This window comes from Balaenoptera borealis (assembly GCF_965194805.1).
Source record: "Balaenoptera borealis genome assembly, chromosome: 5".
Classification (NCBI taxonomy): Eukaryota; Metazoa; Chordata; class Mammalia; order Artiodactyla; family Balaenopteridae; genus Balaenoptera; species Balaenoptera borealis.
The window spans coordinates 105,989,693-106,005,079 of NC_138862.1; the positions used below are offsets into that span (position 1 = coordinate 105,989,693).

At 38.1% G+C, this 15,387-nt stretch overlaps 1 long non-coding RNA gene and 1 pseudogene across 2 annotated transcripts in view; both read right to left on the bottom strand.

Annotated features, from left to right (window-relative positions):
* LOC309629842 overlaps positions 1 to 15,387 on the bottom strand; it is a 701,738-nt gene that overhangs the window by 520,660 nt on the left and 165,691 nt on the right. The window lies entirely within an intron of this gene.
* On the bottom strand, positions 12,707 to 15,206 carry LOC309629705 (SERPINE1 mRNA-binding protein 1 pseudogene; annotated as a pseudogene). The gene has a single exon. The product of its transcript is annotated as an SERPINE1 mRNA-binding protein 1 pseudogene (transcript).

Sequence of the window (15,387 nt, forward strand, 5' to 3'; positions counted from 1 at the left end):
ACCCCCAAAGAGCAGTGATTCTAATGCATGTCACCAGAGGGGTACCAATACAAAAGAGAGAATTAAGATGGCATCAACCCTGAAAAGCAACTCTCCTGAGTGATGACCATGATTCCTGGAAACCTTGCACAAAAGATCACTGATAAATCTCTGATTGCATTTTCTCCTTAGTGGATTTTTGTGTTTCTACCCATTTTTCACTAGCACTGCTACATATTTTCTTGATTAGAACAGTACCAGATACTGTAACATCACTTTAAGTTCCACTCACTGCTCTCTCCTTGGCCTTAATTCAACGGAAGAATGATTTACTAGCACACGAAGCATGTGCTCCTGTATATCAATGCCACCCTCACCCACTCCCAGAAAGATTTAATAGACACTATATATTAGAATAACAATTATTACATAATGTCAGAACATTAAGCATTTTGCATTTTCCAAATGATACATGAATAATTTGAGTCCTGTGTGTACACAGCCCTTATAAATCAAACATTTAATTTTCAAACACTTTTGAAAGCTATAAAGGCATCTATCTCTTCTTAACTTTAAAACAGCCCATAGAGTTTCCTTCTGTGCCTTGATTTACTCCTCCATGGATACACTACTAATTCCTGATTCACAAACAATTGTGTAAGCACCCTAAATATTTAATAAATTAGATTTATTTTAAATCAGATCCTAAAATCAGAAAGTACCAAACATTATTAAAGCATTGAAATTATTTATGACCACAAAAAATGAATCACCTTTCCAGGCAAAAAGAAGAGGTGCTGGGACGATTGTGTAGTCAACTGCATAAAACTACATATTGATGATTGGTAATCAGTTTTGTTTCATGGACGTAATTCCTCAAGTTAAAATATAATTAAAACTAAATGAAACAAAACATGATCCTTAAATTGTGCCAAATTTAAGAGATGATTAAATTTGTATTTTTTAATACCAAGAAAGCCATGTGGGTTAGAGTTTATAATTTTAACTGCTTATTCTGATACTCAGCAGAGAGGCACCTCTTCAGGGGACTGGACTTACAATTAATGTTGATGCTAATGTGGCCATTAATCCTTCTCCAAATGACACATATGTCTAGACAAGAACCATTAACAAGAAAGAAATAAGAAAAGTTCATTCTGATGCCTTCTATCTTGTGATCCGATGTCATAGATTAACCAATACATTTGCTTGACCAAAAGAAAGTAAAAGATATCACGAAAATCTCCATTACCCAAACACTGACACATGATTAAATACATTTTATTAAAACTCACAGCGAGGTGAGCAAAGCGAAGTCAGGAATCAGGTAGGACTTAACTAACTGTTGAGTCAACTCCATTAAATATATGAGAGCCTAGGAGAAACTGAAAAAAAAAAAAAAACAGGCTTTGGAAGTTCAACACAAGAAAATAATGTTTTGGAGAAATTAAAGTCTGACAAAACAGAAAGTTTGGGTTGCTTGGGGGAAAGATAGAAACCAGTTTAACAAGGTAATTTCCACTTTACCATAAAATGCTGAAACATAAACAATCACAGATGTTGTCTTGAAAGAAGACCATGAAACATAACTATAAAGAGTTTTTTTCCTTATTCTTTAAGTTCATATAAAAACAGTGTCACTAACATCAAAGCAAAAGTCATCCCACATCCACTTCAATAGTCCAAATTTAAATATCTCAATTAAATAAGTTCAATTTTCACAACCTTGAAAAGGTGTACTCAGGTTTTGAAAAGGTTTTGAGAGGTGTACTCAAAACAAGCTGTTTCAAAACTAACCTGAACAAATAAAATATGGGACTTCAGTAACCTAGAAGTCTGTCAACCAGAAATGCCTCAACTGGAGGGGAAAATTACTTCAAGGAACCTAGTGTTTTCAAATATTGGTTTAAAGTGTTTCAGCTGACACAGAATGTGACCTCCCAAACTCACAACCCTGGGGCAACCATCCTATAATGGTGTCGCATCCACCAGCTGCTCACAATTAATAACAGCTTGGCTGGGATACATCTCCATCCCTATGAGCGATCAATCCCTCTGCCCTGACCATTGCCTTGGACTCCACATCTGCTATCCTGGATTGCCAACTCCACTCAAAAATTTGATAAACATTTATTACACAGTTACTATGAGCCAGGAACACTCACTAAGTACAAAACATCACGTAAAATACATGTTATGTAAAGCACAAAGAACCAATGAGATATGGTCTCTTGTCTCAAGGAGTTTAAAATATAAAGTGGAGAAGCAAGAACAATGTGGGAAAATAGTAGTTAAAAATGTCAATAACAATTCAGGGCAGTTATAGAACATGTCACAAAGCAGTACACAATTATCAAATCGAGACTATGGACAGTGCACCAGTCAGGGTCCAGTCAGGAACACAGAGACCACTCTAGGTATTTCAGCAGAGAAAATTTAATAAAAGAGATTGGTGTTGGAGGGTGGTGAAAACAAAAAGGGAATGCAGCTGTAAAACAGAGATAGTAAATTCAGGAAGCAAATACCATCCCTAGGGCTGAGGAATAAGAGGAAGGAGTTGGGATATCAGATAACTTAGAGAAGAGGACCCATGGAGCTGAGACCTAGAACACTGGGAGGGGTAGCACTACCCTCCAGGGCTGGTAGTAGGAACTCAGAGGAGTGGCCTAGTGGAGTTAGGATACAGATTCCCAGGGAGAGGACACTGTGCACCTGAGGGACCACACTGTGGATAGTTGATCTGGAAACTAGAACTCGCTACTGCTGCCAGGGTGAGCAACCATTGCTGAGGACTGGGCAGAAAAAACAAGCAAACAGGAAAAAGCAAGTCCATTCCTTCCCATTCCTACATTCTGGTGTCCCCCTATTGTGGAACCTAATAGGAAGACAGTTACAGAAGAAAATTCTAGTTTGCAAGATGCCTGCTCAATATCACAAAGCAGGGTATAGAAGGATGGGTTTGGAACTGAGAGAAAATACCTTCGTAATTAGCACAAATGACTAGGATAGAGAAAATGGATAGATCACACAGACTGAGTTAACTGGAGAAGATCTCATGAAAGAGATGGCTATAATATGAGTCTAGAAGGGTGATTTAGGAAGGAGTAAGAAGAGCAGGCACAGTAAGGGAAAAACAAAATTAAATTGGGAAACTAAGTGAACTACTTGGCTAAAACTAGTTTTTATGTAAAGTATAAATATAAAAATATTTATATTTTTCCTAAATTTTCAAATATAAGTTTATCTTTGGATGTTTTATCAGCAAATCAATAATAATTAGTTAGTGTTTATTATGGGGCTGTTGGCTTCTACAGAAAACAAGAGAAAAGAAAGTATATGAAAATTCTTGTAACCTCAATGGTAGAAAAGAGACAAATATGAGACAAAAGGACACCACCCAAGATGGCATATAACTGGCAGATTGTATTTTCCAAAGATGACTGCAACAGTATTTCCCAAAGATGACTGCAACAGTATTTCCCACCCCACATGCTCTTATGCAATATGACCTCAACATATCCTCTCAAGAGGTGGAATCTATTTCTCCACCCCCTTGAATCTGGATGGGCCTGGTGACTGCTCTAACAGAACATGGCAGAAGTGATACTGTGCCAGTTCCAAGCACAGCCCTTTACTGGCCTGGCAGCTTCTGCATCCTACCTCTTAGAAGCCGATCACCATGCAAGAATAGCAATCACCATGAAACCACCCTTCTGTGAAGCCCAAGCTATGCTGGAGAAACCCTGCAGGATGAGATTGCCACGTGGAAGGAAAGAGAGGCTAAGAAGTACTGAGGCACCAGATGTGGATGAAGAAGCTATCCTGGAAGTAGATATCTCCCCAGCCATGAGATGAATCACCCAGTTGAACCCTTCCAAAATTCCTGACCCACAAAATCACGAACTAAATAAAATGGATGTTTTAAGTCCCTAAATTTGGGGGTTGTTTGTTTCACAGCAATAGAAAGCTGAACAATGACTGAGCACTAAATGGTATAAATGTAATTATTTCTTTTTTTTTGTTTGTTTTATCTTTATTGTAGTATAATTGCTTTACAATGTTGTTAGTTTCTGTTGTACAACAAAGTGAATCAGCTATAAGTATACATATATCCCCATGTTCCCTTCTTCTGGAGGCTCCCTCCCATCCTCCCTCTCCCACCCCTCTAGGTCGTCACAAAGAATAGAGCTGATCTCCCTTTGCTATGCAGCAGCTTCCCACTAGCCATCCATTTTACATTTGGTAGTGTATATATGTCCATGCCACTCTCTCACTTTGTCCCAGCTTCCCCTCCCCCACTACTCGTGTCCTCAAGTCCGTTCTCTAGGTCTGTGTCTTTATTCCTCTCCTGTCACTAGGCTCATCAGTACCGTTGTTTTACATTCCATATATGCGTGTTAGCATACGGTCTTTTTCTTTTTCTGATTTACTTCACTCTGTATGATAGACTCTAGGTCCAGCCACCTCATTACAAATAACTCAATTTCAGTCCTTTTTATGGCTGAGTAATATTCCATTGTATATATGTGCCACATCTTCTTTATCCATTTGTCTGTCGATGGGCATTTAGGTTGCTTCCATGACCTGCCTATTGTAAACAGGGCTACAATGAACATTTGGGTTCATGTGTCTTTCTGAATTATGGTTTTCTCCAGGTATATGCCCAGTAGTGGGATTGCTGGGTCATATGGTAGTTTTATCTTTAGTTTTTTAAGGAACCTCCATACTGTTCTCCATGGTGGCTATATCAATTTACATTCCCACCAACAGTGCAAAAGGGTTCCCTTTTCTTCACACCCTCTCCAGCATTTATTGTTTGTAGACTTTTCGATGATGGCCATTCTGACTGGGGTGAGGTGATACCTCATTGGGGTTTTGATTTGCATTTCACTAATGATTAGTAATATTGAGCATCTTTTCATGTGTTTCTTGACAATCTGTATGACTTCTTTGAAGAAATGTCTATTTAGGTCTTCTGCCCATTTTTGCAATGGGTTCTTTGTTTTTTTTTGATATTGAGCCGCATGAGCTTCTTGTATATTTTGGAGATTAATCCTTTGTCAGTTGTTTTGTTTGCAAATATTTTCTCCCATTCTGAGGGTTGTCTTTTCATTTTGTTTATAGTTTCCTTTGCTGTGCAAAAGATTTTAAGTTTCATTAGGCCCCATTTCTTTATTTTTGATTTTATTTCCATTACTCTAGGAGGTGGGTCAAAAAAGATCTTGCTGTGATTTATGTCAAAGAGTGTACTGCCTATGTTTTCCTCTAAGAGTTTTATAGCGTCTGGCCTTACACTTAGGTCTTTAATCCATTTTGAGTTTATTTTTGTGTATGATGTTAGGAAGTGTTCTAATTTCATTCTTTTCCATGTAGCTGTCCAGTTTTCCCAGCTCCACTTATTGAAGAAGTTGTCTTTTCTCCATTGTATATTCTTGCCTCCTTTGTCAAAAATAAAATGACCATATGTGCGTGGGTTTATCTCTGGTCTTTCTATCCTGTTCCATTGATCTATATTTCTGTTTTTGTGCCAGTACCATACTGTCTTGATTACTGTAGCTTTGTAGCATAGTCAGGGAGCCTGATTCCTCCAGCTCCATTTTTCTTTCTCAAGATTGCTTTGGCTATTCGGGGTCTTCTGTGTTTCCATACAAATTGTGAAATTTTTAGTTCTAGTTCTGTGAAAAATGCCTTTGGTAATTTGTTAGGGATTGCATTGAATCTATAGATTGTTTTGGGTAGTATAGTCATTTTCACAATGTTGATTCTTCCAATCCAAGAACATGGTATATCTTTCCATCTGTTTGTATTGTCTTTGATTTCTTTCATCAGTGTCATAGTTTTCTGCATACAGGTATTTTGCTTCCTTAGGTAGGTTTATTCCTAGGTATTTTATTCTTTTTATTGCAGTGGTAAATGGGAGTGTTTCCTTGATTTCTCTTTCTTATTTTTCATTGTTAATGTATGGGATTGCAAGAGATTTCTGTGCATTGATTTTGTATCCTGCTACTTTATCAAATTCATTGATTAGCTTTAGTAGTTTTCTGGTAGCATCTTTAGGATTCTCTATGTATAGTATCATGTCATCTGCAAACAGTGACAGTTTTACTTCTTCTTTTCTGATTTGGATTCCTTTTATTTCTTTTTCTTCTCTGATTGCCGTGGTTAAAACTTCCAAAACTATGTTGAATAATATTGGTGAGAGTAGGTACCCTTGTCTTGTTCTTGATCTTAGAGGAAACAGTTTCAGTTTTTCACCATTGAGAATGATGTTGGCTGTGGGTTTGCCATACATGGCCTTTATTATGTTGAGGTAGGTTCCCTCTATGCCCATTTTCCGGAGAGTTTTTATCATAAATGGGTGTTGAATTTTGTCAAAAGCATTTTCTGCATCTATTGAGATGATCATATGGTTTTTATACTTCAGTTTGTTAATATGGTGTATCACATTGATTGATTTGCATATATTGCAGAATCCTTGCATCCCTGGGATAAACCCCGCTTGATCATGGTGTATGATCCTTTTAATGTGCTGCTAGATTCTGTTTGCTAGTAGTTTGTTGAGGATTTTTGCAACTATGTTCATCAGTGATATTGGCCTGTAGTTTTCTTTTTTTGTGACATCTTTGTCTGGTTTTGGTATCAGGGCGATGGTGGCCTCATAGAACGAGTTTGGGAGTGTTCCTCCCCCTGCTATATTTTGGAAGAGTTTGAGAAAGATAAGTGTTAGCTCTTCTCTAAACGTTTGATAGAATTCGCCTGTGAAGCCATCTGGTCCTGGGCTTTTGTTTGTTGGAAGATTTTGTTTTTGTTGTTGTTGTTTTTGGAAGATTTTTAATCACAATTTCAATTTCAGTGCTTGTGATTGGTCTGTTTATATTTTCTATTTCTTCCTGGTTCAGTCTTGGAAGGTTGTCCTTTTCTAAGAATTTGTCCATTTCTTCCAGGTTGTCCATTTTATTGGCATATAGTTGCTTGTAGTAATCTCTCATGATCCTTTGTATCAGAGTGAGGGCTGGGGGCTGTAGCCTGGCATCTTGACAGCAGCCTGGCCCTTGCCCCCTCTTTGGGAGAACTCCTTGGAACAGATTTGCAAACTACTGTTTCCAAAGACAGAGACTGCTTTCATTAACTCTGAATTCACAGGTTGGAATGTTATTTGCTTTCTCAAGGTAAATCATTTGTTCTGTAATAAAGGACCCTGAGGGGAAAAAAAAAAATATGCTTTCCTTTTCTCCCAATGGTCTAAGCAAAGTGAACAGACCGTTAGTACCATTGGTAGCTATCACAGAGATAAATCAGACCTGATGCATCCTTTTGGAAGGGCTTTTACAGAAAGGTGGCCTCAAGTCCTAGATCAGGCAGCAAGCCCCAGAGGAGGCCAATGAGAGAAAAGTTTCTCCAGAAACCGGAAGAATACCTTATGTTCATGCCTCAGAGAATTACCGGGTTATATTGACTGAAACCTGATAATGATTAAGCATTAATAAGTTGCCTTATATCTAAGTGTTTCTTAAGTCTGCCTTTAAAGGTAGCTCATTAGAAAGCATCATGCATGTGATTAAGACGACAGTGTAGAGCCAAGTGGCCTAGATTTGAATTCCAGTTCTGCCACTTGCTAACTTTGGACTTTGGGTGAAATAACCATCCTAAGTTCTAGAGCTCTGCTCACCAATACGGTAGCCAGGAGCCACATGTGGCTGCTGAGCACTAGAACTGTGGTCACTCTGTGGACACACTGTAATTGTGAGATACACACTGGGTTTCAAAAACTTAGCACAAAAAAATGCAAAATATCTTATCAGTATTTTATACTGACTACATGTTAAATGTTTTAGATAACTTAAATAGACTATAAAATTAATTTTACCCTTTTAAAACTTTTTAAAATGTAGCTATACCATAAAACTTGAAATCTCATATGTGACTCATGTTATATTTCTGTTGGACAGCACTACTTAAAGGGATAATAATAAACTCTGCTCCTAGGGTTGCTATAAGGGTTAAGGGAAATTATCCAAGTTAAGCACCTAGAACAGTACTTGACTTGTAGAAAGTTCTCCATTCACTCATTCAGCTATTCATTCACTCATTCATTCATTCAGCCAACATTTATTGAGCAACTACTATGTGCCAGGCACTTTTCTAGGTATTCACATTACAGCATTGAGAACAGACCAAAAGTGGGGGTGGCGGGGGGAAGCCTCTATCTCAATGGTAGTGGTAATTATCTGTCTAAACTCAATGATTATTCATATAAGCTAGAAGCTATGTTCGGTGATTCTAATAAAAGTAATTCTAATGTTTATTGTTCTTGGGTATCATTTAGTGGAAACAGATGCTGCTATCCCTCGCAGTTAACTTTCCCTGTGGAGAACCCAGCTGTTGGAAACATGAGGTCATAAAAAGGTATATTCACCTGGGGACAGCAGGAGGTCCAACTGCAATAAAGACTCTAAGCCCTGACCTTGCAAAACCCAAACTAGAAATAGATTACAAAATCTGATAGGAGTTCAGAGAAGGAGAGATCAAAGGGGGCAGAGAGCTGGGAAAAGAAATCAAGGAAGAGATGGACTCAAAGTTAGGTCCTGCAGGATGCCTAGGGCTAAAAAGGCACCAAGAGAGGAGCTATATCTCAGGAATTGTAAGATTTATAACAGAATAGAATCCTGGATGAGCTCAGTATTTCCACGCTCTGTCTCTGGGGCATGTGCATATGTGTCCGGAAAATTGATTTTTCCTGTCAGATGCTGGCTGGCACCTGGAAGACAGCCCACAGCATGACTGGGAAGATGAATACCCAAGCCTTACAAAGGTGAATCATGCCAGCAGAGTCATCCACCTTATTAAGATGGACCTGTCCAACTTGCTCACTTAAGTCTTTGTCTAGGCTGGTCTTCCCAGTCCTCTTCAGCCCCCTTCCCTTTTTCCCACACTGCAGCCACAGTAACAGAAATCCGGTCATGTTATCCCCCTAATAACAGTCTTTTAATCATTTCCTATTGCTGTCAGAATAAAAACTAAAATCTTTCTTGAGGCTCACAGGGCTCTTGCTCACTTCATGGCATGCTCCCCTTGTTCTCTGTACTCCAGCCACCCTGACCTTTCAGTTTCTCAGCTTCACCTTGCTTCCTCCAGCCACAGGACATTGGCTCATGCTCTTCCCTCTGGTATCTCACTCCTCTACCCCAACCAATGAACTCCTTTCATCTCTCAGCTCAGTTATTACTTCCCCAGAAGAGTAATCCCCCTCCAGCATGCATTTGCATGGCACCATGTCCATTCCTCCATGGCTCCCATCTCAGTGTAATCTACATTCATTGATGGGATTATTTGAGCCATGTCACTTTCCTCTTTCAAGGACTGCAGTGTACAGTAGAAGCTTTGTCCTTTTGGCATCTAGCACAGGGCCTGGCACAGGGGAAGCAGTAATTAAGTATTTGTTCATTTCATTTACTCCACATTTTGGGTAAAGATTAAATAAGTGTATTATATATAGCTTATAACAGGCCTTGGCACAAAGTAAGTGCTATGCAAGTGATTATTCTTATTATTACAAGAGTTAGCTGTGCTAGGCATTGTTCTTCCATCTATAACTATGACTACAGTTTTACTTAACTCTTGTTATATTTAATTCTTGAGGTTTCTTGGTGTGACATTCCAGTTACGGGCCTTTAATACCATCCTTGTAACATGTAGAATCTGAGGTCTACACACTGTGCCTCCAAATGAATTCCAGGATGTCCTCGATTTCACTCTCATTAACTCTTCAAGCTGGGGAGGGTCAATATCAGATATGAAGACTGCAGCTTGCAGGAATCAAATAAATCTATTCATTAGGACTTAGCACAGAATATGATTTAATGTTAAATGCCAGTGATTACTTTTATATTATAATTGTGGTATAGCAGGAAAAATATCACAGATTTTTCAGGACAACAGAGATGAAGAAACAGAGGTTCAGAGTTGTGAGTGATGACAATAATTAGAATCATTAATTAAGAGCTGGACACAAACTAAATTGTTATATGTACCAGTTCACTTAGTTCTATTAACAACTAGGCATTACAACCTTATTTTTCAGGTGAAGCTTAAGGAGAATCAAATATTAAAAATAAAAAAATAGACATTTCTACAAGGAAGATATACAAATGGCCAATAAGCACATGAAAAGATGCCCAACCTCATTAGTTATGAAGAAAATGAAAATCAAAACCACAATAAGAGACCACTTCACAACCACTTGGATGGCTATAATAAGAAAAAAAAATTTTTTTTAATGGAAAATAAGTTTTGGCAAGGATGTGGACAAATCAGAATCCTCATACACTACTGGTGGAAATGTAAAATAGTGCGGCCATTCTGGAAAATAGTCTGGCTGTTCCTCAAACAATTAAACATAGAGTTACCATAAGACCCAGCAATTCCACTCCCAGGTATATACCCAAGAGAAATGAAATCATACGTCCACACAAAAACTTGTACAAGAATGTTTTCTGCAATGTTATTCATAATAGCCACAAGATGGAAACAACCCAAATATCCATCAACTGATGATAAATAAAAAACAAAATGTGTTATACAAATGTGTTATAGTGGAATACTATGCAGCCATACAAATACAGTATTGATACATGCTACAGCACAAATAAATGTTGAAGACTTCATGCTAAGTAAAAGAAGTCAGATACAGAAGACCACATGTTATATGCTTCCAATCATATGTCCAAAACAGGGAAATCTACAGAGACAGAAAAGAGATGAGTGATTGCTTAGAGCTGGAGAAAGCAGGGGAAGACAAGGGAATGATAATTAAAGGGTACAGAATTTCTGTTTGAGGTGATGAAAATATTCTAAAACTGATTGCAGTGACAGTTGCACTTATCTGTAAATATCAAAAAACAGTGAATTTAATGCTTTAAATGGGTGGACTGTATGGTATGTACATCATATGTCAGTAAAACTGTTTTAAAAATTTTTAATAAACAAGTGGGACTATAACAAACTAAAAAGTTTTTGCACAGCAAAGGAAACTGTTCACAAAATGAAAAGGAAGCCTACTGAATTGGAGAAGATATTTCTAAACAATATATCTAATAAGAGGCTAATATCCAAAATACATAGGGAACTCACACAGCTCAACATCAAAAAAACAAACAATCCAATTAAAAAATTGGTAGGGGATATGAATAGACATTATTTCAAAGAAGACATATAGATGGCCGACAGATACATGAAAAGAATCTCAACAACCACCAGCGATACAAATCAAAACAACAATGAAGTATCACCTCACATATTTTAGAATGGTTATCATCAAAAGGACAACAAATAACAAGCATTGGCGAGGACGTGGAGAAAAGGGAAACTTGTACACTGTTGGTGGGAATGTAAACCAGTGCAGCCACTGTGGAAACAGTATGGAGAGTCCTCAAAAATTAAAAATAGAGCTACCATATGATCCAGCAATCCCACTGCTGGACATATATCCAAAGAAAACCATAAGTTGAAAAGATACATGCATCCCAATGTTCATTGCAATACTATTCACAATAGCCAGGACATGGAAGCAACCTAAATGTCCATCAACAGAGGAATGGATAAAGAAGATGTGGTACATATATACAATGAAACATTACTCAGCCATAAAAAAGAACAAGATAATGTCATTTGCAGCAACATGGATAGACCTAGAGATTCTCGTACTGAGTGAAGTAAGTCAGACAGAGAAAGACAAATATCATATACTGCTTATATATGGAATCTACAGATGTAGAAAATAAACTTATGGTTACTGGGGGGTAAGGAGGGAGGGATAAATTGGAAGATTGGGATTGACACATGCACACTACTACATATAAAGTAGATAACTAATAAGGACCTACTGTATAGCACAGATAACTCTACTCAATACTCTGTAATGGCCTATATGGGAAAAGAATCTAAAAAAGAGTGGATGAATGTATTTGTATAACAGATTCACTTTGCTGTACACCTGAAACTAACATGACATTGTAAATCAATTATATCCCAATAAAATTTTTTTAAAAAAATTGTGTAGTGCCCAACAGGCACATATATCCATTAGTAAGTAATTACGGTTATGTAAGAATAAAATTTCAGAGAGCAAAAAATAAAAAATTAAAAAATAAATAAAAAATAAAAATAGAACTACCATATGATCCTGCAATTCCACGCCTGGGTATTTACCCAAAGAAAACAAAAAACACTAATTCAAAAAGGTATATGCACTCCAATGTCCATTGCAGCATTATTTCCAATAGCCAAGATATGGAAGCAACTTAAGTGTCCATAGATAGACAAATGGATAAAGAAGATGAATACTACTAAGCCATAAGAAGATTGAATTGAATACTACTAAGCCATAAAAAAAATCTTGCCATTTGCAACAGCATGGATGGATCTAGAGGGTACTATGCTAAGTGAAATAAATCAGACAAAGAAAGAAAAATACTGTATGATTTCATTTACATGTGAAATATTTCAATAAAAATTTGTTTTTATTTTTATTTATTTATTTATTTTTTCCTAGAAAGCCTGTTTATTGATTATTCTCTCCATGTACGTTTTAGTCAGTGGTGATGCTCTCGATCAAGAAATCCATTATTAACCTAATTTTCTAATGGAGGAAGAGGTAAAAGATACTTATCACCTTCTGTGGAATCTATCAACTTAAGACCAAAATGAATAGCAATATAGGAAATTCAGAAACAGTAAAATTTTTGGTTTGTATTTCATGGATGGTGCTGCTGTTCCAACCTTATAAAGTAAAGCTGTCTGCTTTCCAAATTCCAAAAATTAACATACCTCCCCCCTTACCATACTAACCAGTGCCCTTTGGTTTCTTTAGAACAAGGGTTGATTATGGATGTACAATTTTGATTTGGGACCTTTCACACATACAAATCATACTGAGCGGCCACTTACTTTACAGAGCAGTTTAAATATTATGCATTAGCCAAATTAACTTGTTCCACCCACCCTATTGGAGGAGGAAAAACCCAACACCCATAAAACTACTTCACTTGACAGTATGTGTATATCAACAATAAGTAGCTTAAACAACTTTCACCAGTAAGGTGTCTAGATTGGTTTTTAAAATGGGAAAGTGACATATTTTAAAAGTAAATGTAATTGAAATTGTGAATCAATTATAAATTGAACCTAATGAACCATGCAGGAGCAAGGGTTAATAAACCAATGTGCTTTGAATTTGTTCAAGTACTGATATTTCTGTATATAAAGATTTAGCATATATAACAGCTATCATGAGAAGTGAAAAAAGACCTTATCCCCAGAAATGAAAATATTAAAACTAAGTTAAAATACATAAAGTAGTTAGTATTCCACACAGCATAAAATTTGACAATCAAAGTTTACATGTCCCAGTTGACCATGTGTGAAAATGCAAAGCAGGTATTAAAACTGCTATTATGTCCAATATTTAAAACCAGTTTGTAATAGGGGGAACATCTAAATCCTTAATTAAAAAACACAAATGAAGTGAAAGCTTTAAACTGGTACACACTGTTCACACCTATATTTCAAGTTTGGAAATGCATATTTGCAAGCAGCAATACAAAAGTATTCATGAAGAATGCATAATCTCTGAAAATTATGAAAACATCCCCACTACCAATACATTTCCTAAATACAAAACTGACTACCATATTGTTACTTCTGTGTAGCAGGAGAAGTTCATTTTCAAAACAGATAAAATTCAGTCTTTAGGTGTGAATGGTATGAATGACAGTCTTTTTTTTTTTTTTTTTAAATTTCTTAGTCGTTTGGGATCCTTAAGCATGCAAGCCTCAAAGAAGAGGGTCCACAAGGAACCAGGGTTGTCTTATGGCATCCAGTTAAGCCAGAGCTGGGAATGCCTCTGGGTCATCCACATCAGGAGCAGAAGCACTTGACTTGTCAGTCCTGATGCCACGGTTTGGACGTCCACCACACCCACGGCCGCCTCGTCCTCCCCTGCCACCACGTCCTGGGCGGCCAAGATCTCCAAAACTGATCTCCAGCTGAGATGTTATATCATTTGCTGGCTTCCGGAAATGGTGATCCATAGCCGAGTCTTCAGCATGAGCCTCTTCACTCTTTGACGTATGAAGAACAAATCCCTTCTTCCACTGCCCATCAGCACCTTCATTTGGTTTTCTGATATTAAATTCTACTTTTGCCCGGTCCTTGTTTTGAATAGCCTTCCACTCATCCAAAGTCATTTCTTTTGGGCCTTCCTCCTTTACTTCTTCAACTTCATTCTCCTTATTTTCAGTGTCCACAACTGGATGTTCTTCACCTTCAGGTGTTTCCTCGGTCACATTTGATTGCTCCAAGTCACTGCAATTATAAGATATTGGTTTCTGAATGTATTTGGGGGACTCTGTTAATTCATCTTTGACAGTTCCCCAGTTGTGAGATCCGCTACCTCCACACTTGTCCTCATGCTTCAGGCCACTGTAATGTGAAAAAGAAGATCTATCACTTCCACTACGCCTATCAAATTCACGTTTGCCACGAGAATCAAAGCCATCTCCCTGGCCCATTCCTCGTCCACGACCTCCTCGACCTCTTCCAAGACCACCACGGCCTCGGATAGGCCGGTCAATAATCGGTCTATCAACTGAAAATTCTCCTCATTCACCCTTTTCTTCAAGTGGCTTTTCGAATCGTCTTTCACGAGGTGGTCGCCTTTCTGGTCTCCTATCAATTATCTTCCCTTCACCCTGAAGTTGCTGATCAGGTCTTCTTCCAACGCGTCTTATTCCTTCTTTCGTAAGTGCCACGGGCGGCTGCGTCTCCTCCTTCTTGTCAACCACGCCGACGTTGGGGGGCAGCGGGTTCTTGCGGTCTTTCTGGGACTCTTTACGCAGCTGTTTGCCCGCCACGTTGGAGCTTGTCTGGGCTGAGGCCTGAGCTGCGTTCTTGGCCCCAGGGCCCCCAACGCCGCCCCCGCCGGCTTCTTTTTTCTTGTTTTCTGCTGCCTTCAACACCTCGAAGGGGTCCGATTCGTCGTCAAATAACTGGTCGAATCGGTTGGTGACCACTCAGCCGAAGCCTTCCTGTAAATGCCCAGGCATGATGGTAGCTCGGCGGCGCGTTCCTCCACGGATTGCAGTGGGCCGCGCTGAGCCAAGAGCGCCTGCTTCAGCTCTTCCCACAAGATGGCCAGGCCAAGAGAGGGGGGCCATCTTCTCTTCCGGCGCCAGGCCAAAAATTTTTTTTTTAAATAAAAGTACCAAGAAGGCTAAAATGCCCTATCACTTAATAGGTTTCTTAGAACTAAAAATAAATAAATAATAATTGTTATTTTAATCTAATTAAGCTAATAAGTTTTATTAATAATTCTATTATGTTCATTATGTTATTAATTTTTTCATTCTCTCC